Source organism: Myodes glareolus, chromosome 1, assembly GCF_982192425.1.
Source record: "Myodes glareolus chromosome 1, mMyoGla1.1, whole genome shotgun sequence".
Classification (NCBI taxonomy): Eukaryota; Metazoa; Chordata; class Mammalia; order Rodentia; family Cricetidae; genus Myodes; species Myodes glareolus.
In genome coordinates, this window is record NC_142026.1 from 129,943,631 (window position 1) to 129,969,790 (window position 26,160).

Sequence of the window (26,160 nt, forward strand, 5' to 3'; positions counted from 1 at the left end):
AAGTCTTTCATGGTATAACTTGTGTGCTAGATTCATCTCAGTCGGCAGTTGAGCAAAGTAATTTCTTGAGGGTGTTCACAGCAATCTTTCAGGAGGGTGTGGTCTATCATACCATATTGGGATAGAAGCAATCCACAGGGTCTCATCCTCTGTGAAAACAAAAGAAGAACCTCCTTTCCAAAGCATCATGTTCTTACATCCAAATTCTGAAGTCAAGATAGCTTTATAATATACATTCTGGTTTATCTTAGCAACCCACACAATGAGATGTGCCTCTTGTACTTAGCTCCTTTACAGTCAAAAAATTCATAGAAAACACAATATACAGAATCCAAACTCTCTGTGAATATTCCATTTTTACATGGCTTATTTTTCTTTATTTCTTTTAATCTATAACTATCTGTACTCTGTCCCTTTAGAGACTTTACCCTTTTTTTTTAAAAGGCATTAACTTTATTTTAAGGCATTAACTTTATTCTCTATATTCTTTTTCTTCTCTCTTCCAATCCTACGTACACTCATCCAACACTGTGACCCATTTAGAGGTTTTTTATGTCTGAATCTGTCCTTTTATAAATCTGTATTTTTTCACTGTCCAGGAACATTTTTTGCTTTGCGCTTTTAAATCACTAAGTGCTTAAGAAACTTAGCTGAGACATTCCTAGGTCAAAAACAGGTACTGGGGGATTACCCCGCCCAGTCCAACACGGCAGAGCTGCTTGTGACTCTGAACCAGTTGCTCTTCTGAGCTGCAGAGTGGTGGGCTGCTCTGGATATTGGCTCCACTTCTCTCCAATTTCAAAATGGTGATTGTACCATTTCTGCTAGCTCTGGGGCTGCCAGGGAGGAGCCACAGTCAGCAGTTTAACTCTGAGACTGAGTGTGCCCCACAGAAACTCTTTCCATCCAAGTTACATCCCAATCTGATGCACAGAGCACTGTGCAGCCTGGAAACAACTCTCTGTATGGCGGCAGAAATCCGTCATGCTCTCCCACCTGCCTAAGCCTGATCCCACAGTCTGCCCAGGCGGGGAGCGCCAGGCCATTGAGCACCATGTCTGAAAACAACAAAGATGTGATTCTGAGATGGAAGAGTTCCAGCAAAACCTCAAGAGGAAGTTTGTGACTTCAGTAGAAAATAAGATGGTTAGGGAAAGAAAGCCAAGAACATCAACACCCTTGTATAGAGGCACTTGGGTGCTTTCTAAATCAATTGCAAATTAGGGCAAAAAAAGCCATCATCTTATGTCTGTTTGCAGATGATGAGATGGTCATCTCTTACATTTGCAGATGAAAGGGTCATCATAACTTTTCTGGTTTGGTAGCATTCAGAGTCCAGCTGCTGTGTTATTCAACTGCACTGTTATTTCTCATGGTCTATCACAGCAAGTATAATTGAAATTATTATGAGCAGCATTTTAATATCTTCTGTGAGTCAATGCTCAGCCTCTACTCTTCTCTTCCCTGTTCTGACAGATATGACTTTGCTGTTATTAGGAATGATATTTAAGAGTCAAATACAACATTGAGGAGTCCTCTGGCTGATCACTGGGCTAGATACATCCTTTGGGGTATTCTGAAAATTTTTTCTTTCTTGGTCCTTTTCTCATACACCTCATAGCATACTGACCTTTGACATTGTCTCTAAAATAATCAATTCACTAGGAAATTCCTAGTTTGATCCCAGTGGAAATCAGGAAATTCTGTCCAACTCATTGAAAGTCAATGGATTAACTTTGACTAAATAGGAATATGTTTCTAATTTCCATTATTATGAAGATGATTGGCTGGTTTTGGTTATTCTGAGTCAGAGAATCCTCCAACTAGCAAAATAAATTAGAGATTTCATTGCCAGAGAGAGGACATGAAAGGCTTTTATGTTTATAAACCTTTTGTTCAATAATATGAGTACTTATGCCACAACCCTTACAGCGTGAGGTAGTTTAACTAAGTCTGAAAAATGCTGGTTTAAAATGTGAGACATTTTCTTACAGCGAACAAGAAAAAAAGTATTGAAAGGAAATGGAATGGAATGAATTTGAGAGAAATTCCCCTAGATAGAAGAGTAAATTGATAAACAGTTAAAAATTATGAGGCTTGTTTATTTCCCAGGAGAAATAAAGTAGCTGTATCCTTCAGTTCTGCCTAGGACATGACATCTTCCAAGTTATTACTTGGATGGGAAAGGTAGAAACTTTTGTTCTGTCCTATAAGCTTTGGTTCTTTGTTTTGAGACAAGGTCTTGTGTATCCTAAATGTACTCACTGTGTAACCAAGGATGACTGTGAACATCTCTGATTATCTGGCCTCCACGGGCTGAGTGCTGGAATACCAGACATACCACCATGACCTGTTTATTTGGTGCTGGGGATTGAACTCAGGGCCTTGTAAATGTCAAGCAAGAGTTCTACCAACCGAACTACTTCTTCATCCCTATATTCTGTTTAAGAAACTCAGACATTTCAGCTTCATTAAAGAACAAAGATTTTTAATCGTGGTCAAAGAAGACCACCACCTCCATTTACAGTGCTAGCAGACAGAAATGCTCAGTTAGGAGCCATCTTGAGATGATGTCTGGAATAGTGAGCACATGTAGTAAGAAGGCAGCTTGTTTGTTTCTTGGCTTTCCAGTCCCAAAATAATCACACAGAAACCATATTATTTGCAATACTGTTTGACCAATAGCTCTAGTTTCTTATTGACTAACTCTTACATATTAATTTAACCCATTTCTATTAATCTGTATATTGCCATGTGGCTGTGAATTACTGACTAAAGTTCTGGCATCTGTCTCCAGTGGAGCTACATGGCTTCTTCTGACTCTGCCCTTCTTTCTCCAAGTATTCAGTTTTGTTTTCTCTGCCTAGTTCTCTTCTACCCTATCACGGGCTCAAGACAGTTTCTTCCTCACTCTCCCCCTCCCAGGCCACCGAGCTTTCCCCATTCCTCCCCTACTCCCTTCTCTCTAACCCTCTTCCCTTCCAACAACCCTCCCACCCACCCCATGCACCCGAGGTTACCTGGGACTCTTGTCTATTTCCTACCTCCTGGCGGGTAGCTAAATAATCTTCATCAGGTTTATCTTCTTATTTAGCTTCTCTAGGATCACGAATAATAGGCTCAAAGACCTTTAATTATGGTTAGAATCCACTTATGAGTGAATACATACCGTGTTCCTCTTTTTGGATCTGGCTTACCTCACTCAGTAAAGCATTTTCTATTTCCATCCATTTGCATGCAAAATTCAAGAAGAATATATTTCAAATAAGGGAGTCATTTTAGGGTTTATAGGAGACTTGATTATATATGGGATCCCAGGTCCAAGGAGAGATCCCCAGATTGTTCTCTGGACAGAGGAGAGGGTGCCTGAACCGACCGTGGCCCATAACCATACTGATGTATATTTTGCTTATCACCATAGATCCTTCATCTGGCGAAGGACGGCGATACAGACGGAGACCCACATTGGAGCACCGGACTGAGTCCCCCAAGGTCCAAATGAGGAGCAGAAGGAGGAAGAACATGAAAAAGAAAATCAGTACTGCGAGGGATGCTATCACCCACTGATACAAGGGAACGGATCTAATGAGAGTTTACCAAGGCCAGTTGGACTGGGACTGAACGAGGATGTGTTCTAACCAGATTCTCGGAATTTGGCCGGATTCTCTGAATGTGGCTGACCCGAAGTCTTTCTGAAAAGCCATTGACTATGATACTGGGACTAGTTTCCTCTGCATATACTGGATTTTGGGGATCCAGTCTGTTTGGATACTCACCTGCCTGGACCTGGAGGGAGTGGGGAGGAACTTGAACTTCCCACAGGGCAGGAAACCCTGACTGCCCTAAGGGACGAAGAGGGAGGAGGAGAGGGAGTGGGGGGAGTGGGAGGGTGTTGGGAAGAGGGGCAGAAATGGAAACTTTTATAATTTAATAAAATTTACTCAAAAAAAAGACAGTTTCTTTATTAACCCCTGGTATTCACAGCATACAGAGGGCAATAATCCCAAATCAAAACCCTTGTTTTACTTTTGCATGTTCCTCATCAGATTATCTCTTATTCTCTGTGGGAACACCTAACACTCACCCATATCCTTTCTTTCTCTGAAGAACTCTCTGCATCTCTCTTTGTCTTTTTTTTTCTCTCCCTCTTTTTTACCCCCCCCCTCTTTTGGTAAGGCAGTTCTACTGGCAGCACATTTTCTTTATTTTTGCCCAATGACTTATTGGTTCACTCATTTTTTTTTTTAAAAATCCTTCTTTTGTACATGATAATCTCATAGAACATAGAAGTCTAGATTGATAGTGATTTTGATTCTACAAATTTGAAAAGTCATTATATTCTGTTCTTGATTGGTCTCTGAAAAAAGTCAAAAGCAATTCTGATTTTTGTTGATTTTTGAAAAATCTGCTTCTTCCTGCATCTCCTCTTGATCTATTATGCTCTATACCTTAGATATCTATATATGCAGGTGCAAAATTGGGGGCCTTTACACCATTCTGTATTCTCTAAGTGTCCTGGATCCCACAGAATGTCTGCAGTAGTTTTAGAAAATGCCCTTATGTTATTGATTCTGCCTTTCCTACTGGCGTTCTCATGTGGCATATGGCGAATCTTTTGTATTTGTGCCAGGGTTCATTCGTGAGTATCCAATCCTGCATTTTGATATTCTTTATCTACTTTGTATTTCAATGAGAAGTTCCTGGCATTTCTTCAAGCTCACCAATTCTTTAGCCACGGCTAGTCTGCCAAGGAGATCATTGGGGGAATCTTTCATCTCTGTCTCTATGCCCTGGGTGTCTAGTCTTGCATTTCATCCTTTCCTAGAGTTCCCACGTGTTTGTCAGTCTCTGCTCCTGCCCATTGCCGACTTTCCTTTCCGCTAGAACCCTTCCTTAGTTACAATCTTTCTTATTTTAGATTCCCAGCCTCATAGTTCCAAAATCTGCTACAGCAGAGTTTAATCTGGGTAATTGCTTTATTCTGACTATACGTTTTGTTTCTCAGCATGGCTCATACTGATTTCAATAACAGGAAACAAGATGGGCAGGTCGTTATTGTGAGGCTGTTTATGTGGCCGCGGGAGCCTGTGGTTACTGTTGGATAGCACAAGCGTTAGAGGCTTAAATTTCTTCTAGTGGCATTGTTTTTGCTTCTCCTCTTGATACTGCATTTTTGTGGGGCCCTGTTAAGCAGGATATGAGCTCATAGTGCTTTAATCTTCATTCTCCAACTCTTACATTAAAACCCCATTGCTGTCCTTAAGAGCAGACAGGCAGCAGTCTGTCCCTTCATCTGGAATGAAGTCTCCATCTTCCAGGGAGTCTCGTGGAGATTTCCCCTCCATAGAAGGCCATGGCTGAAGAGTCCTTTCCAAATTCACATCTATAGGGAAACCTAAGTTAAACTTTTCTCCCTTCACAGGTTACTTGTGATCTAGTAAAACTCCCTGTCCATGGTAAGGTGAGCAGAAGTGTGGGCTTTCATTTCAGAATTGCTTGTTCTCTCCACTGCTAGAAGTATTAAGGGACTATGTCTCTGTCTCTTTCTCTTTTTCTCTCTATTTGTGTCTCCCTCCTGCTTCTCTCTCTCTCTCTCCCTCTTTCTCCTCTCACCCCCCCCACCTCTGTCTTTCTCTCTCTCTCTCTCTCTCTCTCTCTCTCTCTCTCTCTCTCTCTCTCTGTGTGTGTGTGTGTGTGTGTGTGTGTGTGTGTGTGTGTGTATGTGTGTCTCTCTCTTGTCTGCACTGTGAGAACCTGTATTAGGCAAATTTCTCAGTACTTTGGAGCCCATGACTGAGGCAGAAAGAGTCCTTAGCTAAAGCTCTGGTATGCCATTTCCAGAAGATAATCCTATATTAGTCTTCTTGACCATAGTTTCTGTTGCAAGCTTGTGTAGGGTTCTGGCTTCAATGATTGTCATTCTGCCTCCATATTCACTTGTCTACTTCTCAGGGCCGTGGTTTTCCTCGGGAACTTAACTCTATTGTGTCTAGGAAAAGTTGTGGGTTTCAGTTGATTGGGATCTTTCTTTTTTTGTTAAGAAAACACACGTGAGAACCCTAAAGCTAAAGACTACAAACTCAGTGCCTTCTATCAAAAATGGTAGAAACCCAGCTGTGGCCTTTCAGTGAATGTTCGTTGCTACTGGAGGTTGGAATTTAGAGCTCCTTTGTTTAGAAAGTCACTTGTACATTTCTTTTTCTATCTATGTTTTACAAATAGGAGTTCATATTAGCATTACAAATTATAGAATATAAATATCACCTATTAAAGTTCCCCTTCTTTTTCGTGTACATTTTTGCTCATTTCTCAATGAAAAGTCTTTCTCTAGATACATACTTCTTAAGTATCTATTTATATGGAAGAACATAATTTAGCTGGCTCCAAAATTCACATCACTATGGAAAATGAAGACACTAAGAGTTTTGGGTCTCTTTTTATTTGCTCTTAGTTTTAATCTGAGGTGTCAGTGAAAGTCAGAGAGAGTGGAAATGTCTCACCTCCTCCATCCATTCATAACAGTTATCATGTGCATTTGGAATGCAGTTAAGTATAAACTTTTGTATATACATTTGGGGTCAATGAAATGATGTCATGGCTTTAAGTTTTTATAAGTTTAAAGAAAACTCATGGAATATTTATGTAAGTATGATTCTCATGTGTCCTTTCTGCATACTGCCATTTCTCATGTTTCCGTGTCTTTCACATATGTTCCTGTAATGATATGCTGCTTTCTCCTTACTTCTTCTGAAGTAGTGTTTGCAAATGAGTAAGTGAGCATTTTTAGAATAGATTTATTTTCTTTTCAAGAAAAGCAGAGCATTGCCATTTTTGGCACCTGACTTTATTCTTTTAACTGATTGACAGATGATGGAATCACAGAGCATCCTACATCTCCTATAATGTACATGGTATGTCTGTTGATTCAAGTACTCTCCTCACTGTGGACATCTGTATTGCACCTTTGCAATGACGTGTTGCCTCTGTGCATTGCTGTTTTGCTGGGGATTCTTTCTCCCAGCTAAAGTCCTGTAGATGTGATGAGCTCAGAGAGAAGGAAATGCCTATGTTATGACCTTACACATTCCAATTCAGTTGCTCTACCACTGCCTCTGAAACCTTCATCACAGAGTTAAATTTTCATGTATTTCATACATAAGAAATAAGAAATGGTCCCTCAACATATTTTCAGAAGCCCTTTTGTAGTTCTATCTAGCCTTAATACTTTTTCATGAGTCCAAAACTCACTTTAATATTTTCTCTTCTGTATTTATTATATCATTTTTCAAAGCTTTAATGCTATATGCTAATAAATTTCAATTTAATTACTTATTCCTTGACAATTTAATACTTGTATATGATGAATTTTTATCTCTTTTGCCTCTATTAATCCATACTATTCCCCTCTTCTTCCACTGAATCCCCCTTTTCCCATGAAATCCCCTTTCTATTATCCTGTCTTTTGTGTAGATGTGAACACCCGAGATAACCTGGGGTTGCTTGCATGAGCATGGGGGAAGTTATTTATTGCATCAAGTCTGTCTTTCTATAGTGTTTTTGTTAATTCATTGATATTTAAAAAGGGTACTATTTATGTTTTGGATGGTACTCACAAATACATACAATACATATTTATGGTACTATTTGTCACATTTTTCAGTTTTTTAATTATATTTATTGACTTGCAAACACTTTCCTTTTTATAATAATCAATTTTCAGCTTATCTGAATTTTGAGTCATAACAGGAAGGCAAGTCTAAACACTGAGGAAGCAGGAATACCCAGGCATTTAGCGTAATTCTGTATTATTTATTCATTTCATTGTTTTCTTTTATATTTTATCACTGATGAGCTTCAATTTTCTTACTTTCTAGGATCTGAAGAATGAATTTAATTTTTTATAAATGACCAATGCATTGCTCATATTATCTTTACTAGGTAAATTTTATTTCCATATATCTAAAGATTGGTTATTAGAAAATAAAGTAACAGGCATATTGAGAGGTGAAAACCGGAAGATGTGATGCCTAAGGTATTTAATCATTTGGTAGTAGGAAGAAATGTGATTATCTTCAGCCTCAATTATGCGAGCTTACAGTGATCTTGAGTAAAACCTAGGAGACTATGTAATATTCAAAAATGCAGCATAGTATAAAGTCAATTGACACAGAAAAGAGAAAAGACATTGTTCTGAAACAGGGTTCTCAACCTGTAGGTTGTGACTCCCTTGGGGGTCATATCACAGATATTCTACATATCAGATATTTAGATCATGATTGATAACAGTAGGAAAATTACAGTTATGAAGTAACAACAAAATAATATGGTTGGGGGTCACCACAACATGAGGAGCTGTATTAAAGTGTCACAGCATTAGAAAGATTGAGAACCACTGAACTAAAAGAAGCAAGAAAGGAGATGTCTTAGTTAGGGTTTCTTTTACTATGAAGAGACACCATGACCATATCAACTCTTACAAAGGAAAATATTTAATTGAGGTGGCAGCATATTGTTTAGAGGTTCAGTCTGTTATTGTCATGATGGGACATGGTGGTGTACAGGCAGATGTGGTGGTGGAGCTGAGAGTCCTACATCCTGATATGCAGGCAACAGGAAGAGAACTGAGTGAACAAAGGAGACCTCAAAACCCATCCCTACAGTGACACACTTCCTCCAATAAGGCCACACCTCCTAATAGTGCCCCCCCCCCCTTGGAGATCACTTTCTTTCAAATCACCAGAAGAGATAAATGAGATAAAGATGAAAACTGAAATAGATGCACATGAAAAATGAATAGAAACTAATTGTTTGGATGTACAACATTCAACCTCATCCTTTTTGCTGCAGAGCCAAACCATTATCAGTTCCCATGTAATGTTAAATCTCAGACTGGACAGTGAACCCTTGTAACACAGAGCAGTTTCAGCAATTACCAGAAGATTCAAGAAGCCACAGGAGGTTACAGGGACATACGATTATTCAATGTTGAATCTTTACTTCCATTTGCAGGAGGCTTTGTGTATGCTTCTTTAACAGAGCTCTATGTACTTAAGATGCCCCTGGAATTTTGTCTACACACCAAATGAAATGGAGCGGCAGGAAAGAAGGCAGGAGGGGAAAAAATTCATGAGAAAATATACAAACAGTTGGAAAGTTTTATTAGCTTCATTTGCTGTTTTACCAAGCATTAACATAACCAAAAAAATCCAATAATATGTAAAGCATTTCTTGTAGAGAAAGGTTCCAATTCATTTAATAAGGTTAGCATAGCTTTGATTTCAAAACTAGATGAGAGTAATATAGCAATTTTGATTTAAAATATTTGAGTGAAATATTAATATTAGTTTAACACATAACAAAATACACCATTATTCCATTATTTTTTTACATGAATAATGAGCATTTATTTTAAATGCTAAACATTCTTTTTGTTTGTTTGGTATTTGTTTTTGTTTTTCATTACAGGGTTTCCCTGTGTAACAACTCTTGATGTCTTGGAACTCGCTTTGTAGACCAGATTGTCCTGGAACTCCCAGAGAACCATCTGCCTTTGCCTCTCTAGGGCTGGGATTAAAGTCATGTGCTGTAGGGCCCCAGCCATGACAAACTCAATACAGGCTTGACTTTCAGATTACCTGGTTCCAGGAAAGACCACAAACTGAGACCACACAGACACCACCCAGGAATGAACCATCCAAGGCAAATACCTAAATTCCAAAAAGAAATTCCTAACATTCCAACTCTTGTAGATAGGATCACTTGACATCCTTTAGACCATAAGAAAAACAATATAGCAACAAGACAGGAAATACCTAGAAATATCGCTAAGATCAAAAGGTTCTATGTGAAGAATGCCAAACGCCTGACAATCAGCAATTAATTGGTCTCTTGGATGCTAAGAGTAGATGATGGAAGAATGACAATATTCAAATTACTCTAGGAAATGATCAAATAACACTAGAAAACACAACTAACTTTCTAAAAGAGCTCCAAAAGCAATCTGAGTTTTTAACTTGGTTGTGTTTCCCCTTGTTAAATTATTTAGCAGCATTCAACCACATTCAAGTTTCCTACCCTGCTGTTTCTGAGTTCTTAGCGGTTATTTTCACAGGCACCAAAGCGAGAACTGCTCTCACAAACCTTGGTGGTGAGAGGCAGAGATCCATGAGGATCCACGTGACTCACTGATTGGTGTGATCATGCTGTGTGGCCTGTCTCCCATGCTCTCAACACTTGCCAGAAGTGTTGAGAATATTCATATTCTGCACTTTTCACTCAAAACAAAGACAAACAAAGAACAAAACATACAAACAAAAGCCTAATGCTTTACAACTTCACAAATAATTTCAAATATATATATATATTTGAGAAAAACAAATATAAATAAATTATAAATATATATATATATATAGTTTTTCTAAAATATAAATAAATATATATATATATATTTGAGAAAAACAATATACGCAATAGGAAACATCTACACAGTAGCTGTCAGCAGTACACATAATGCTTTTCAAAGGGTACAACACTGACTCCATGCTTTCCGAATCTTTAGCGCTAAGCAACTAGAATTCTTCTATAAAATAGTAGGTTATGGCCTTGGAGGGCCATTGTTTTCAATGTTCATTAACAGGTTAATTGAAAAAAAAAAACATTGTCAGTTAAGATGACTATAATCATTCCAAAGAAGACAGAGCAAAAATCACAGTAACGAGCAAACTCTATTCTAGCTGTTGAAAATAGAACAAGCATTAATAAAACCAAAGAGAAGCTGCATGGCCCAAAGCAGAGGCAGTGGCTGCAGCAGAGCAAGACACATTAGGCTGCATAGCTGCTGATTTTAATAGTGCTCTAAAACATTTGCGATTATGCAATTTATGTGCACGTGTTGCATCTGGAACTGTGATTTAAAAATTTAAATGCTATAAACTACTTTGCATAAGGACAAACTTGAAGTTTTTTAATCCCTGCTTGCTTTGTCCGAAACAACCCTATTTCTGGATACTTACCTCACTGCTCATGTTTGGTAATCTCTTATAATCTGGTCCATCACTACTAGGATTTTTTCTTTTGTTTTATTCAGAGCAGGTGATCAAGATCTCCCCAGCCTTATAAGTACGAACACATTAAAGCACTTGGGACCAATAGAAACCAGGCACCAAATTCATGTCCTGAAACTCTCAGACTTTTCTTTTTTTTTCCTTTTCAGAAAAATCACACTGTAGAACTGTTTCTCAGTCAGATAACGACAGTAGGATTCAGGCTAAGACGATATGTTATTGTGCCTGCTGGGACACAAGAGGAAAGCATCCTGTAATTTACATACAGTCAGAACAAAATAAATACCTCAGGAAAAGAATTACCAAAGTCTAGAGTCTCTCCACCTCTTCTCAAAGATCTCTTCCATTTACAGTGAACATCCAAATTGTTATGAATGACTTTGTTGAGGTTTTTGGACTTTGTAATTCATTATAAAGCTTTGGAGTGTGTCAAGAATAACGGTAACGGGATCCTGAGGTTTGAAGAATCAGCAGCCATCAACATCTTGAATACATTTTACTAAGTAGAATCTTAACTAAGACATTTTTATTTGCACAGAATTCTTAGCACTGTAGAAAAATAAGCCACATGTAAGGATTTATGTTGTTATTGTAAAACGGGACCTCTCTTGATGAATCACATTTGTGAATCATAATTAGTAAATAAAAAGCCCTCAAAGCCACCTGTAAATTTACAGGTTGTCTTCTATCTCAAGGTATTACACCTAAAAATGAAACAAACAAATAAACAAACAAACCAACAAACCCATCTACTTTGAGTCATATATTTCTGGGATAAAGGAAGTCAAGTATTTTTCCTATTTCTTTTAAATATAACTACTTGATTTCTATCGATAAATTAAACATAAACACTGGCTTAACTTTTGGGCAACATTTTGAATAAAAATGTGAAAAATGCTAAAGTCTTTAGTGTAGGTCTAAAGAATTGACTCAGGGTTAACCACACTCATTGTCATGCAGAGTACCTGGTTTTCGTTCCCAGCATCCATATGGCAGCTCACAGCCACCTGTCATGCCAGCCCCAAGGCATCTGATACTCTATGCTAACCCCTGGGGTCATTGGTCATGCATGCCCTATACAACACAGCATCCATAAATATAAAATAATAAATAAATCTAAATATAGAATTTTTATTCTTTGTTTAATCATAGGAAAGAAATATTCAATATTTCATGAGTAAGTCCAATATTATAGCTATTGATTTTATTGATATTTTTCTATAAAATCAAGAAAATTCTGACTCCATTCATTTTATCCCAAAGAATATTTTTTTCCTGAGAAGAGATGTGGGTTTTTGCCAAAAGTCTTTGCGTAAGACAATATAAATTTTCAGTTTTTCCTCTTCAGCTTTCTAACCTGGTGGGCTATGATGATGTACAAGTATTGAACCATCTTTGCACATCAATAATTAGCCTTGCATGCTGTGTTGTGTATTCCTCTATCTAATGGCTTTCATCTACAATAACTCTGGTAGCAAATGAGGCAAAAATCAAAGCACCGAGCTTCATCATAACTGCTTTTTGGAGAGAGGACTCCATTTAATCCATTAAACAAGAGTCCTTGTCTTCTGCTGGAATTCCATAGGCCTTGCCCATGCAAGAGAAAGGTTAGAGAGATGAAAGGAGTGCAAAGAAACCTATTTAGCGGCTCTAAATACACCCAAGGCTGAGTTGGTGCTGCCAACAGATAGGCACAGGATCTTCCTCTGTGCACTCCTTGTGGACAAGAAATGTTACAGAAGATAATTTCAATATACAAAATTCAATTAACTTTCATGTGCTAACAGGGAATCACATAAAAATAAAATTAAGAAAAAACTCTTAAAAGTATTTTAACTTTCACGAAAACGATGAAAAGCTTATGAATAAATTGAAAGGAACACTGACTTGCATTTTGCAACTGCTTTCTGAAAGAAATAATTAAAATTAGAATATGTGGAAAGGCATTCCTATTTTCAGTAAACATACTCACTTCAGTAGGCATGCAATTGAAGTCCCAGCTCATTCTTCAAAGTTGGTGGAAACTGAGGAACTGAGAGTGACACGTTTCCAAATATTTAAGATTAGATAAGAAAAATAAATGTGCCGGTACTTGTGTGTGTTCAAGTGCTGCTGTAAGAGTGCAGGTTGCTTCAGTCCAGAAAAGATAAAATAAGACAAAAAATGGAAAAGTATGATACAGAATATCAAAAAACAGTCATTATTCCAGCAAAAAATAAAGCAATTTCCCTAAGAATATTTGACTAATTAAAACAAAACTAGTAAAACAGTATTTGCTGCATATGCAAAACCAAAAATATAAAATAATAAGCAAAAGTAATTTTAGAGAACAGACTGGGTTAGAGAGTGGAATTTTCCAAAAATAAAACAATATAATTTTAAATATTATACTATGTGAATTGATGTGGGAGTCCCCTCTGTGTGCTGTGATTACCATTAATAAGTAAAGAAACTACTTTGGACCTAAGTTCTAAAACAGAACTTAGGTATGCAGAGGAAGCTAGGCTGAATGCTGGGAGAAAGAAGGGCAGAGTCATAGAGATGCCATGGAGCTGCCACCAGAGATAGAAGTGCTGAAACTTTGCTGGCAAGCCACAACCTAGAAGTGATATACAGATTAATAGAAATGGGTTAAATTAATATGTAAGAGTTAGCCAATACGAAGCTAGAGCTAATGGGCCAAGCAGTGATTTAATTAATACAGTTTCTGTGTGATTATTTAGGTGCTTATCTAGCCGAGCAGCTGTGAACCAACAAACATCCCTCTATACTACAGTGGATGTTGTAAAATCACTTGCATAAAAGTCTGTGATACCAAATACAAATACTGTCAAGTTTAAATTGTTCACTGAAAGCACATGCTAATAGGTGCAAACTAGTACAGCCACTTTGGAGATAAGTATAAATCCTATTCTGGAAGGAGTCTATGTTATCTTACAGAGAGCCCAACACATCTATGGTATTGTTGCTCCAGTCACAGTACCTAGGAAACGGGACCATCCTAGGTGGCCATCCGCTGATGAATGGATAATGACAGTGTGGTACATACACACAGCGGAATCTTATTCTACCCTAAAGAAAGATGGAATTTCGGGAACGATACACGGAATTTGAAAAAAATGATACCGAGTGAAGTTACCCAGACCAGGAAAGACAGGAGTCACATGTACGCTCTCATGCATGGATTCCCAGCTTTGGCTTTTTAGTTGAGTTCATTTACTCTAGAGTTCTGAGATCCAGGAAAGAAGGTACTGAAAAAGGGCAGCCCTAAGGAAGAGGGGGCAGTAGAATACAGGTGAAAGGAGAGAGGGAGAATAATGGCTGGAAAGGTCTAAGCAGAGAAGAGGGGATCAGGGAAATCAGGGAACGGAGAGTCAACCAGAATGGAAGGTTGGGAAAAACTCATAATTGTAGCTTATTGTTCTGTAACCTTGTTAAGAACACAACAGAGAGATTAAAGGGTGCAATCCTACATGGCTAGATGCAGGGATAATTTAGCAAAATTCTCAGTGCAGGCATGGGATTCTTGATCTTGTAGGGATTCTTGATCACTGAGACATCAGAGGCCTCCAAAATAACAGTCCTTGCCAGTCCTCTTGGTTGTTCGCCAGAACTGGAGGATGAGTTCTTACTGCTGACTATACCACAGATCCACAGGTAGCTAGCTAGGAATTCTGTCCCTGCTAGCTGACTTTTCAAACTCTAGAGGCAGGCTGCTGGCAGAGAAAAGGTATCAATACTACTTCCCAGCTACGGACCCTAAAAACTTTCACAGCAACTATTCAGGCAAAATGTGCCTACCTATGACTGTTATGGGGCAACCAACCATCCTCTGTTTGGATTTGAGGGCTGCTTCTCATGAGGGAACTCGTGCTTTGCATGGTAAGTCTTGTCAAAAAACCCCCATTTCTGTGAAGGTCATAGGTAAATCAAGGCAGTAGGAACCTTGCTAGTATTGTTTAACTAAATTGGTGTAGCATCAAACTGCTCTCTAAATATCTGTGCTCACATCCATAGAAAGTTGCTAATCTGGGTGTTACCTGGGGAAGCCTCTCTTTGCAGCCAGCTACAGTGAGTGCAGACCTCATGGCTAATCAAGATGCTCAGAATAAGAGATGGTTGAAGGCATGGTCCTGAATCAAGTATTTGTATAATCTCTTGTAAGGCTTAGGAATGATGTATAGTAGAAGTCAGGAAAATGGGAGGGGAAGGGGTTAGGAAAGGCCAACCTTTAGACATGTCATAATGATTGCAATCGTCAGCTCACGCTGCTGCTTGCACTGGACCTGTATATGCACAAAACTGGCTTTCTCAAGAATCAAGGACAGAGATGTGGCTTGCAGGCCTCTATGGTTTCCTTCCATTGTGTCAGCTTTTGGAATTCTTGAAGAGGAATTGGCATATTCTTGAAGAGGAAGATTCATTGTCTTCAGCTATTCGCCTACTGCTAAGCCTACTAGGCTCCAATGGATAGTTCTAAATGCACCGATACACAGACAGCCCTATTTAAACTTGATGTCACAAAGCCAGATAAGTAAGCAGGTGAGAAAAAGATTGTAGGAAGGGAGGAGGGATAGACAAGGGTGGGAAGAAGTTAAGAGAGGTTGAGGATGAGAGCAATCAGTATGCATTTACATATGTATAAAAACGTGCCAAAGAACAAATTTAATTATTAAAATTGGCACTTATATATGATAGGGAGAAAACAATGATAACAACACACAGTTAATTCAAGAGAACAGAATTTTGTTTTGAAGGGACAAATATCACAACAATAATAAAGACTGAGCAAGATTGTAAGATTGTAGACAAACCCTACAATAATGACTGTTACATCAGGGAGAAGAGGAGAGAGAAGGGAGAGAGGAAAAGAGAGTCCAAAATAATATGCTTTCCACCAGAAACTCACAGCAAATTATCAGCCACCCAAAATTAAAATAATAGAGAAAACTGAACATATGAAACAAGTTTGATATTAATTCTATGCATTAAAAGGCAAAAGGCCATGAATTTGGACCCATTGACACTTAAAATAGTACCAAAATAAGAAATGTCTAGAAGAAATTTGATCAGGTACTTTATCACAGTTGAGATAAGTATTAAAATGTTCTACAAAAAACTCAGCAAATATCATTTGTATATTAAATTCTCAAGACAGTTAAAAAGTTAAAAATCTTAAAATGGAATCCAAATTACAAAATGCTGGTATGGCATTTACAGACATTTACAAACCTATTTGGAGATTTAAATGGCAATGCGAAGGTTATGCATTAGCCAAACTAACTTTATAAAAGGACAAAATAAAGGAGACTCTTGATATGTGCTTTCAGAATTGGAGAATGTTCAATAATTAAAATAGTGTGGAAAAGGAGATCATAGATCCATAAAAAGTATAGATCCATAAAAACAAAGGAAGAATTCAGAAATTAGCCCACAACTGCATAGTGAATTCATTTTTGACAAGAGGGTTTGTCACAAATCAAAGAGGAAATGATATTCTTTCAATGAATTTTGATGAAACAGTTGTGTACTTTTTGCATAATTGCATAATCAAGATTCAGTCATTTGCTTGTGCCACAAAAGAAAATGAACAGAGTGTTAGAAAGAGCTGGACTTGTGAATGATTAATGACTTGAATGTAAGAGTTCATATTGTCAAACTCCCAGAAAAAAATGTATAGAGTCTGCTAACATATCATCAGTACGGTCCCAAATAAAAATGCTACCGGATGAGGGAAAATTTTAAAGCAAACAAAATGGACTTCATCAAAGTTATAAATTTTTATTTCCCCAAAGATAATAGTTTAACAATAATATTAATAAAAAAAGAAACAACCACTTGGAAGAAATGGTTTGTAAAACACAGAACATAAAATGGATTTTAAAGTAAAATATACGAAGCCATTTTACAATTCAACAATAAAACAGATAACTAGAAAGGAATCAAAAGATTTTAGCAGACACTTTACCTAATAAAGTATGCAGGTGGTAGCTTAGCAAATACAATATGTTCAATATTATTAATTGTCAGGGAAAAGTACATTAAAAATCCAATGAAGTATATCTGTGTACCCACTCAAATAATTAGTTTGAAATAGTGTCTTTATGCGGCACTGGAAAGGAAAACCACATCTTTTACATATGATGGCAGGATGAGAAAAATGACACAGTCACTGTGGAAAGACCTTTGTTATTTTCCTAGTTCCATACCTTTACCACACGGTCCATACATTTCTATCCTATATATTTTTCCAAGAGTAAGGCATTGCAAACCTCGCATCTCCACAATAACCTAGATGCACATATTCATAGTGGTTCTTCTTCCCAGTTGTCAAAAACTGGAAAGCTCTGAGACGGCTTTCTGCTAGGCGATGAGCAATAAACTGTGGTACATCTATAAAAACGAATACCAACAAGCGGTAAAACCGAATGAATAATTGATATAGAATGTCAATTGGATTATATGCTTAATGAGAAAGTAGGACTTCAAGACTGTATAATCAAGTGTTTGATTGCACTTATATATTGTTCTAGTTTCATTTGCTGTTATGATAAAAACACCTTAACCAAAAGCAATGATGGGGAGAAAGGCATTATATTAGCTAGCAACACCAGGTCGCAGTCCATGACGGGGGAAATCAAGGCAGCTGAAGACAGACTTGCTTGCAATTCCATGCAGCATTATCTCTGTGGTGGTTTGAATGAGAATGGCTTTGATAGATTCATGTGTTTAGATACTTCGTCTGCATGTGGTGGAACTTTGGGGAAAGATTAGGAAGTGTGGACATGGTGGAGGAGGTATATCACTAGGAGTGGGCTTTGAGGTTTCCAAAGACCCTTGACATGCTCAATGTGTTATTTGCCTGTTGCTTGCCATTCACGATGTGAGTAATTAGTTGTCCCTGCCCCCATACCCTTTCTCTGCCATTATGAACTCTTACTCTCCAGAACCATAAGCCAAATAAAATACATTTATTGTGTAGTCTTACTTATGGAGTTTTATCACAGCAATAGAGAAGTAACTAAGTCAGTCTTCTAATAAGGAACTCACTTCTCAGCCAAAAGAGTGTGACAGGAACCATGGAGGATGTCATTTGTTGACTGCCAGACAGAGTTATACTCAGTCAACTTCCTTGGAGAGTTCAGGATCACCTATTTAGGGACTGGTGCAACCCACAATGGACTGATTCCTGTTATATTAAGCAACATCAATAAAGATGTTCACCTATAGACGCCATAGGCCTATCTCATTTAGGCAATTTCTCAATTGAGAATTTTTTCCCAGATAAATTTAAGTTGTACTAAACTAATAGTTAAAACTAACCAGAACATGTTCCACAGAGTTACAGACATAAGCAGATATAAACAGTGGCCAGGATCTGGGAGAGGAAGGACATGCTGAGCACATAGCTGTACAGGAGACCCAGAGATCAATATCATTGTTTTATCTCTTCATTCTAGTGGTACATATCAAACTGTACAGAGTTTTCAGAATTTACAGAACTTTTTACTATAACAGTGATTTTTTTCTAGTACATGTAAAACATATATTAAAGATAAGATGAGATGTTAACTCCCTAAATCACATCTGGATCACTTTGTATATGATGTCTCTACATCCATAGCTACTCAGTCAATAAGCCATGATTATGCAGATAGCAGTTGATTTTTTTCTTTATTATTGAATAGACCAGGGCTTGGGTAAATGGTCTGCCTGCAGTCCATCTGTGGGTCTAGTCTCCTGCTGGCTGATCTCAGCATCGAAGCTTTAATTTAAGGGACCACTGCAGCCATTGTGCAGATAGTAGACACATCAGGTCAGCTCTTGAGCTGGTGCTGTACACATTTGTTTGGTTTCTAAGTAAAACCTTCTGAAGCTGTCCTTGCCCATGTCCTTCCTGTTCTGTGACTTTCTCTTTCCTTCCTTTTCCTCATCCTTTATAAGTTTATAGAAATTCATAAAATATTCAAATATGTGGATATTCCCCTCTCCGCTGCTCATAAAGCTTCTTCTCAAGTGGCATTCTATAACATTTTGGGGAAGAACTCTCTCCATTTCAGGACTGTTGACATGGATTTGCTTTGTCTTAAGTCTTTATTTTTTGAGATTCCTCAAATTAATTTCCTATATAACCTACTTTCCATGCTGTTTATTTGTAATACTGGTGTAGGAGGGTCTTTTTTCTATGTGTTTCTTTCATTGGTCAAATAAGAAAACTGCCTTGGCTTTTTGATAGGGCAGAATTTAGATAGGTGGAGTAGACTGAACAGAATGCTGGGAGAAAGAAAGCAGAGCCAGGCAGATGCCATGGCTCTCTTCTCCTAGATGGACAATGATTAGAGTCATGCCGGTAAGCCACAGTCAAGTGGCGATACAGATGATTAGAAATGGGTTGAATCAATATGTAAGAGTTAGCCAATAAGGGGCTAGAACTAATGGGCCAGGCAGTGTTTAAATGAATACAATTAGTGTGTTGTTATTTCGGGGTATAAGCTAGCCAGTCTGCCGGGAGCTGGGTGGCAGGTGGTGGGAACACAGTCCACTGCTCATTTTACAACATACTACTTTTTGTTACTAATAACACAGAATTTATTTCAACCCCAGAGATGAAGCTAAACATATAGAAAATCACTTAGTTTCCTGCCTTATTACTTATTTTCTTCTTACTCATTTTCTATCCACTCTTTTCAGTTTCTAGTATTTACTTTTATGCAGCCTATTTTCTTATTCTTTCAGATCCAAATGTTGATCTCTTATATCCTTACAATCTCTCAGACACCAACAGTTTGCACTTTTCTGCTTTGAGTAGCATCCTTTTTGTTTTTTGAAATAAGGTCTCAGTTCAATCAGGTAGCTTCAGAGTTGTGACTGATGAGATTGACTTAACCACGGGTCCTCTTTCCCCTACCTCCCAAGTGCTGGAGTTAACAGGAGCAACCCTTTACCTCCTGTTCTGTTCTATGAACATCTTCTCTCAGATGCCTACTTATTTGTCTCTCATTTCTCTTCAACTTGGAGATATCAAACACGTGAAAGCTTAATAGTTACTATGAAGGGGAAAGAACATTAGAGTGTAAAGGTTGTGGCTTCAACAGAGAAAAACCCTTCAATGATTAATACACCTGAACCTTAAAGTCTAGCAGGGATACTGCTTCACACAAGAACCACAGAGAACACACTGTAGGTACACAAGCTAGCAGAGAAAGTCCCAAGGCCCCAAGGTTCTAGATTTTAAAAAAATATTTATTTTTATTTTATGTACATTGGTGTTTTTCCTGCATGCATACTATATGAGGGCATCAGATCTCTTGGAACAGGAGTTACAGACAGCTGTGAATTGCCCTGTGGGTGCTGGGAATTGAACCTGGGTCCTTTGGAAGATTAACCAGTGCTCTTAACTCCTAGAACATCTCTCTCCCTCCCAAGGTTCCAGATCTTGATGGAAGTTTTAATTGCTCATGTGATGTCAAGTAGGGAAGAGATCTTTACTTTCTACTTCTAGAAACTTAGAACCATTTGCTGTCTTCGCACTCCCAGATCTGAGGACCACATTATCTAGTTTTTAAAGTATCATACAAAAACCCATACTACATAAGATACCAATAAAATCAATATTGCCTCTGCCAAAGCTATATTTTTATATATGAAAACTCTGTCTTTATTTTGAAAAATACTTCTATGTAAAATAGTTATTAAGTGCTTGAGAATTTTATAAAATGCATTTTGAACATATTCATCCCATCTGTCAACTCTTCAAATCACCACCATCTCTACCTCTCCTTTCTTCATCCCAAGCTATGATTTTTTTTTTCTGAGACAGGGTTTCTCTAGATTGCCTTGACTGTCCTGGAACTCAATCTGTGACCCGACTTTCCAACTTTAAATTTTGTTCTTTTTTTCTTTTTTAAGTGGCCTTCCGGCCTGACCTCCAACTTGTGGTTCTCTTTGCCTTGTGTAACTCTTGATCCTCATAACTGGCTTCATGATTTGCTGGTGTTCAGCCCAGAAGAAGCCAGATGGCCCTAGTTTCACTGTTTGGAATGGCCCTAACCCTTTCATATGGTGAAATCCTAATTTTAACTGATGAAGGTGGGAGCCTTTGGAAGTGATTATGTCATGAAAGTGAAGCCCTCATGCATGGGATTAGTGTCCTTTGGAGGCTGAAAACAGGACACAGAATCTTCCACTGTGCTAGGTCACAGAAGACAAATTCCCCACTTCAATGGACTCTCCCCCTTCTACTGAATGTCACAGATCTCAGAATTAAAAAGAAAATAAATCTTTTGCTTATAAATCACTGTCTTTGGTCTTTTGTTATAGCAACCAGATCAACCTGGGACATTGCTGGAGTTTGCATCCTGTTGAGACAGATGCTAACTTGAAAATTCCAGTATTCTGTGAAATCATGGAAACTGAACAAAGAATCTTAAATACGGTTATACCAGTATTTAAAGTCTTATATAACATACGTTTAAATTTGGGATTTATAGTGACCATTAGAACCAGATCATTTTTGATTTCTATTTTTTCTGGCAAAAAAGAGAACAATACAGGTTTCCTTAATAATGTTGTTATGACTTGTAGTGTGGACTTTCCCTGCTGTTTATGGCACTGAGGCCCATAGCCCCAATAGTTTCCTCCGCTGTTACTTCTGCTGATCTCAGCCTCTTTCATTCCTTCCTCTTCTTCCTCTTTTGGGGAAGGTTCTGAAGAGATGTACTTGAGAGTGAGGTTAGTCACCAGCAACCAGAATATAGTTGAGGACTAGTAAACTTTGCCATCTTACTCTTTCAAGACATGCTAGTTGATGTTTCAGAGCCTGTAGGCAAGACTGTCTTTGTGGAGTCCCTTACAATGAAAGGAACACTGCTTGTTAAAGAACTCTAGCAAGCTGTCTCCTTCCAAGCTCCCTGGGTTTTATTTTGTTGTTTGTCTGTGTTTGTTTGCAGTTCCTATTCAAGTTTAGGGAATTATTGCAGCACTGTCCAACTTGACCAAGTAGTCCAGGTCTCTACCTATAACAAAGGATTTTCCTAGAAAATATTTTTCTACCCAGTGGGTGGGCAGATCTAGGGCTGGTATCACCACCAGTGGAATATGAACCTAGGAAGGATAATTTTATGTTCTTGAAGAACCCCAAATATATAGTTATAAATAGATTGTTTCTAGCCTGTCCTTGGCAAGTGGGTGGTATGTTTGCACTGCCAGTGGACCTTCATCTGGTCTCATTCTTTGTAACTATTGCTTCCTTCTCATCTGTTCTGATCTCTGCCCTTCTTCCCCCTAATTATCTCCCATTTGTCTTTCTTTATATGGCGGAAGCATTAGAGTGTCTCCTGTTAAATGATAGTTATGGGGAAAATATACAGAACAATGACATCAGCTCAGAGAAGGCAATGCTGTCTTTTTTTCTTTTACAATTTGGTGTGAAATGATTACAAGTCTTCCTTCCCTGTACCTGATCATGCATCCAATTACTTGGATACTCATGGTACTGCATGCTCTACATCAATTTTTCAGTGAGGTCACACCCTCTGAAGACATGCTAGAACAGGGCTTTTCTCTTCGCAGGCCTCTTGTTGAGTAGAGAACTTTGAGAAGCCCTTAGGGTGCTACAAAGCGTGGTACTTACATCACCAGTGTGCCGGAAAGATTTCCTACAGTTATAATTGCTTTCTCAGGCCTTGCTCTCTGCCCTGGCTCAGGAGTGGTCCAGCTACCACAGGAGATCAGTCAACATAACGAATCACAGAAGCACCTTAACCTTAGGTGAACTCACATTCAAGTTGGCTAAATGTCAGTGAGCCAATTAGAAGGTGAAACCATCAAAGGCATGCCTAAGTTCTAAACTTGTGGGCTTTATTTAAAAGTGTCCTAATAAGCACCACCTCCTGTGGTTCCAGAATGTACAGATTTGGACTAAATTTATTGCTGACGAGGCTGGTTGGGAGAGCTCAAAGATGCCTTTATGAGTCATAGCATCTTATCCAGAGGCACCATACCCTGGCAGTTTCCCAACATGAGAATGGCCACAAACCACAGGAATCGGGCAAACCTCAAGCTTATAGCTTAAGAAACATTTGCTCTGGAAAAACATCTTTGTTATCGAGGCAACGGCTGTTGCTGCCGTTGCTTCTTTCACACATTCTGTACTCTGGGTGTGAGAGACCTAAGTCCTGGGTGCTTCGCTGGTCATGTCAGGCACGATGGCATGGCTTAGACAGGCCTATAGGCCTGCAACCCATCTGAGCAGTTTTTGGTATGGAGGTGAGTATTTCTGCTTCTGTGCATAAAGTTGGAAGTGTGAGGATACCGAGCCGAAAGGCTGAAGTGACAATAAGGCGTGTAAATTTGAGAATAGAGAGGAGTTAAGCTGAAGATATATCTTATCATTTATTTATTGTTAAATATGTTTTGAATTCCTAATATGAAGGAAATCATTTCAATGTAAGGGGACTGACAAGGACACAATTTAGTTAGAAGGAACTTGTTGGGGAAAGTGAAAAGTGATAATGGAGACTTGAAGACAATCACAGCCCCAGACAGGTTTCTTTAAAGACAGATATGGGGAACCATTGGAATGAACTGCTGAGAATCATCAGGGTTATATACATGTGTGTGTGTGTGTATATATGTGTGTATACGTAAGTGTGTATATATATTTGTGTGTGTGAGTATATATGTATGCGTGTGTGTAAATATGTGAATTTATATATGTGCATGCATATATATGTATACACACACACACACACATACACACACACATGCCATCCAGTTTCTGCAGCCTCAATAACAGCAGAAGGAAGTTGCTAGTGGAAAGAGGAGGAAGGTCGCCCTCACGTGAGTAAAGAAACATTATATTTTAAGGCACATGATAGAAAGCTCTAAAAGGAGAGTTTTCATTTTTCAAGAGTTTAAAAGTAAGGGATAAGTGAAAGGACACTGTAGAGTACAGAAGTGAAGGTCAGGAAACAGTGATAAGGCATTGACAAAGTGTCCTGGATATAAACAAGGCCGGTCAATGCAATATTAAGGGCAGTTTGAGCAGGCCGTTACCATACTTTGTTTCTGGTTACTAGGAATACTGGAGGCCGTTGGAAGGAGATCATTTTCCTTTGTTTTGGCTTCAGAGATATCAGTCTGTGGTGGGCTGGTCCATCATTTCTGAGCTTGTGATGAGGTAAAGGCTTCTAGTAAAGGGTGTTCAGAGAGCAGGACTGGTTATCTCCTGGAAGCCGGAGAGTAGAAAGCAGAACAGGTAGGAGTGACCAGGAAGATAGACTTATGAACTACTTCTTCCCATAGGCCTCATCTCCTAATTCTCTACTATTTTCTGATAGCTAGTTCAGATATTAAAACCATAGATGAATTAAACTATTGATTAGATCATAGTTTTCCTGACCTCACCATCTCGGGAAATATCCACACAGACACAGCTGGAAGCATGCTCTATTGGTTGCCTACATCTTCTTCAGTCCCACCAAGCTGACTACCATATGTAACCATCACAGCCAACATTAGTGGATGTCTAGCGTGATGGTTGCTCTTCAATTTAGAATTGCCAAGATGAATTACCTAGGCTGTGTCTGTGAGGCTCTTCCCAGGGAGATCAAATAAAATGGGAAGAGACACCCACGTAAGAAAGAGCAACTTCCAAAGAATGGCACAGATATAAGGGGGTCTGAGGCTGAAACAGGTTTTACTTCCGTCTGAGCAACTGAGTCTCTCTCTCATGACTGCTGCCATCCTCCTGTGACATCCATGTGGAGTCAATACCAAACTTCCCAAGAACTTCTCTGCTTTCCTGTCTGGCTTCAGAAGCCAAAGTACTCTACTTAAGGACTGACTGATCAACTCTGATGTACAGAGATCAGCTGCCGAACTATCTAATCCATATTGAATAAGCCATGCCAATAAATCTCCATGGCAGTTCTTGTCTAAGCAAGGAAATCAAACTATGGAAATACTTGATATCTTTTAAAAAATTTATTTGTTTTATATGTGTCAATGTTTGACCTGCATCTATATATGCATGCTGCCTGTTTGCCTGGTGCCAAAGAGGTCAGAAGAGGACGTCAAGTGATTGGAGCTGGAGTTTGAAGTGGTTCTGAGGCACCACATGGATGCTGGGGCTCTAACTCCAGCTCTCTGCAAGGGCAACCAGTGTTCTAAATTGCTGAGCCATTTCTCAAGCCCTATGTACTTACTACTCTTAAAAATACTTCACCAAGGATTCTATTTATGTCTGTGTCCTTCCAATCTCGCATTTTGATCTTACTAAGAAATGCTGAGAGCTGAACTCAGGTTCAGAATATGCTAATTTTGTCTTCTATCCCAAACCTAAAAGTCCTAGCTCACATATTTTGATTTTGTATTTGAATTATACTTATATATTTAAATTTTGTACAATTCATGAAAATGAAGAAAAATATCAGGTCTTACTCTAATCATATATTCCACTTTCTGCCTTCTATGTAGACACCATCTTAAATTTACAGTATATTACCATTGGCCAACACTTGACAAGAAGTTTTAGATTCTACTTAAAATGACATCCAGATTATCTGAAAAAATATGCCCATTTAGCATATTTTTTTGGTATAGAGAGACAAATAAATCTCAAATAAATATGACATATTATATTGTGAATGTGAGATATTTTACCAAATACTATAGACTCACCTATCAAGCAAAATTATGAATGGATATGGTAACTAAAATTTACAAATATTTAATATGTAAAATGTGTTATTATTGAAGTTTGTCCAATAGTTTAGTATGAGAAATTTATAATATTAATTGATAAAAAATCTTTATAATCTTACTTTGAGTCCTTTAAGAGAAAGGAAAAACACAAGGATTTTTTTTCTATTTTTAGTCATTCAACCAACACTCAGAATAGAGCACTTCAATTCTGAACATTAAAATGACTAAGGAACTATTTTATGCTAGCCATAGACCAAGGCTTTTGCAATTTCTGTTGATTCTAACTATCTGGAAAGAAAATCAGAGTCTACAGGTTGAAACCCCATTCCGCAAGAGCCCCCTGCGCCTCACTGCTTCAGATGCCCACAGTACATAGTAGGGATTCACTCTG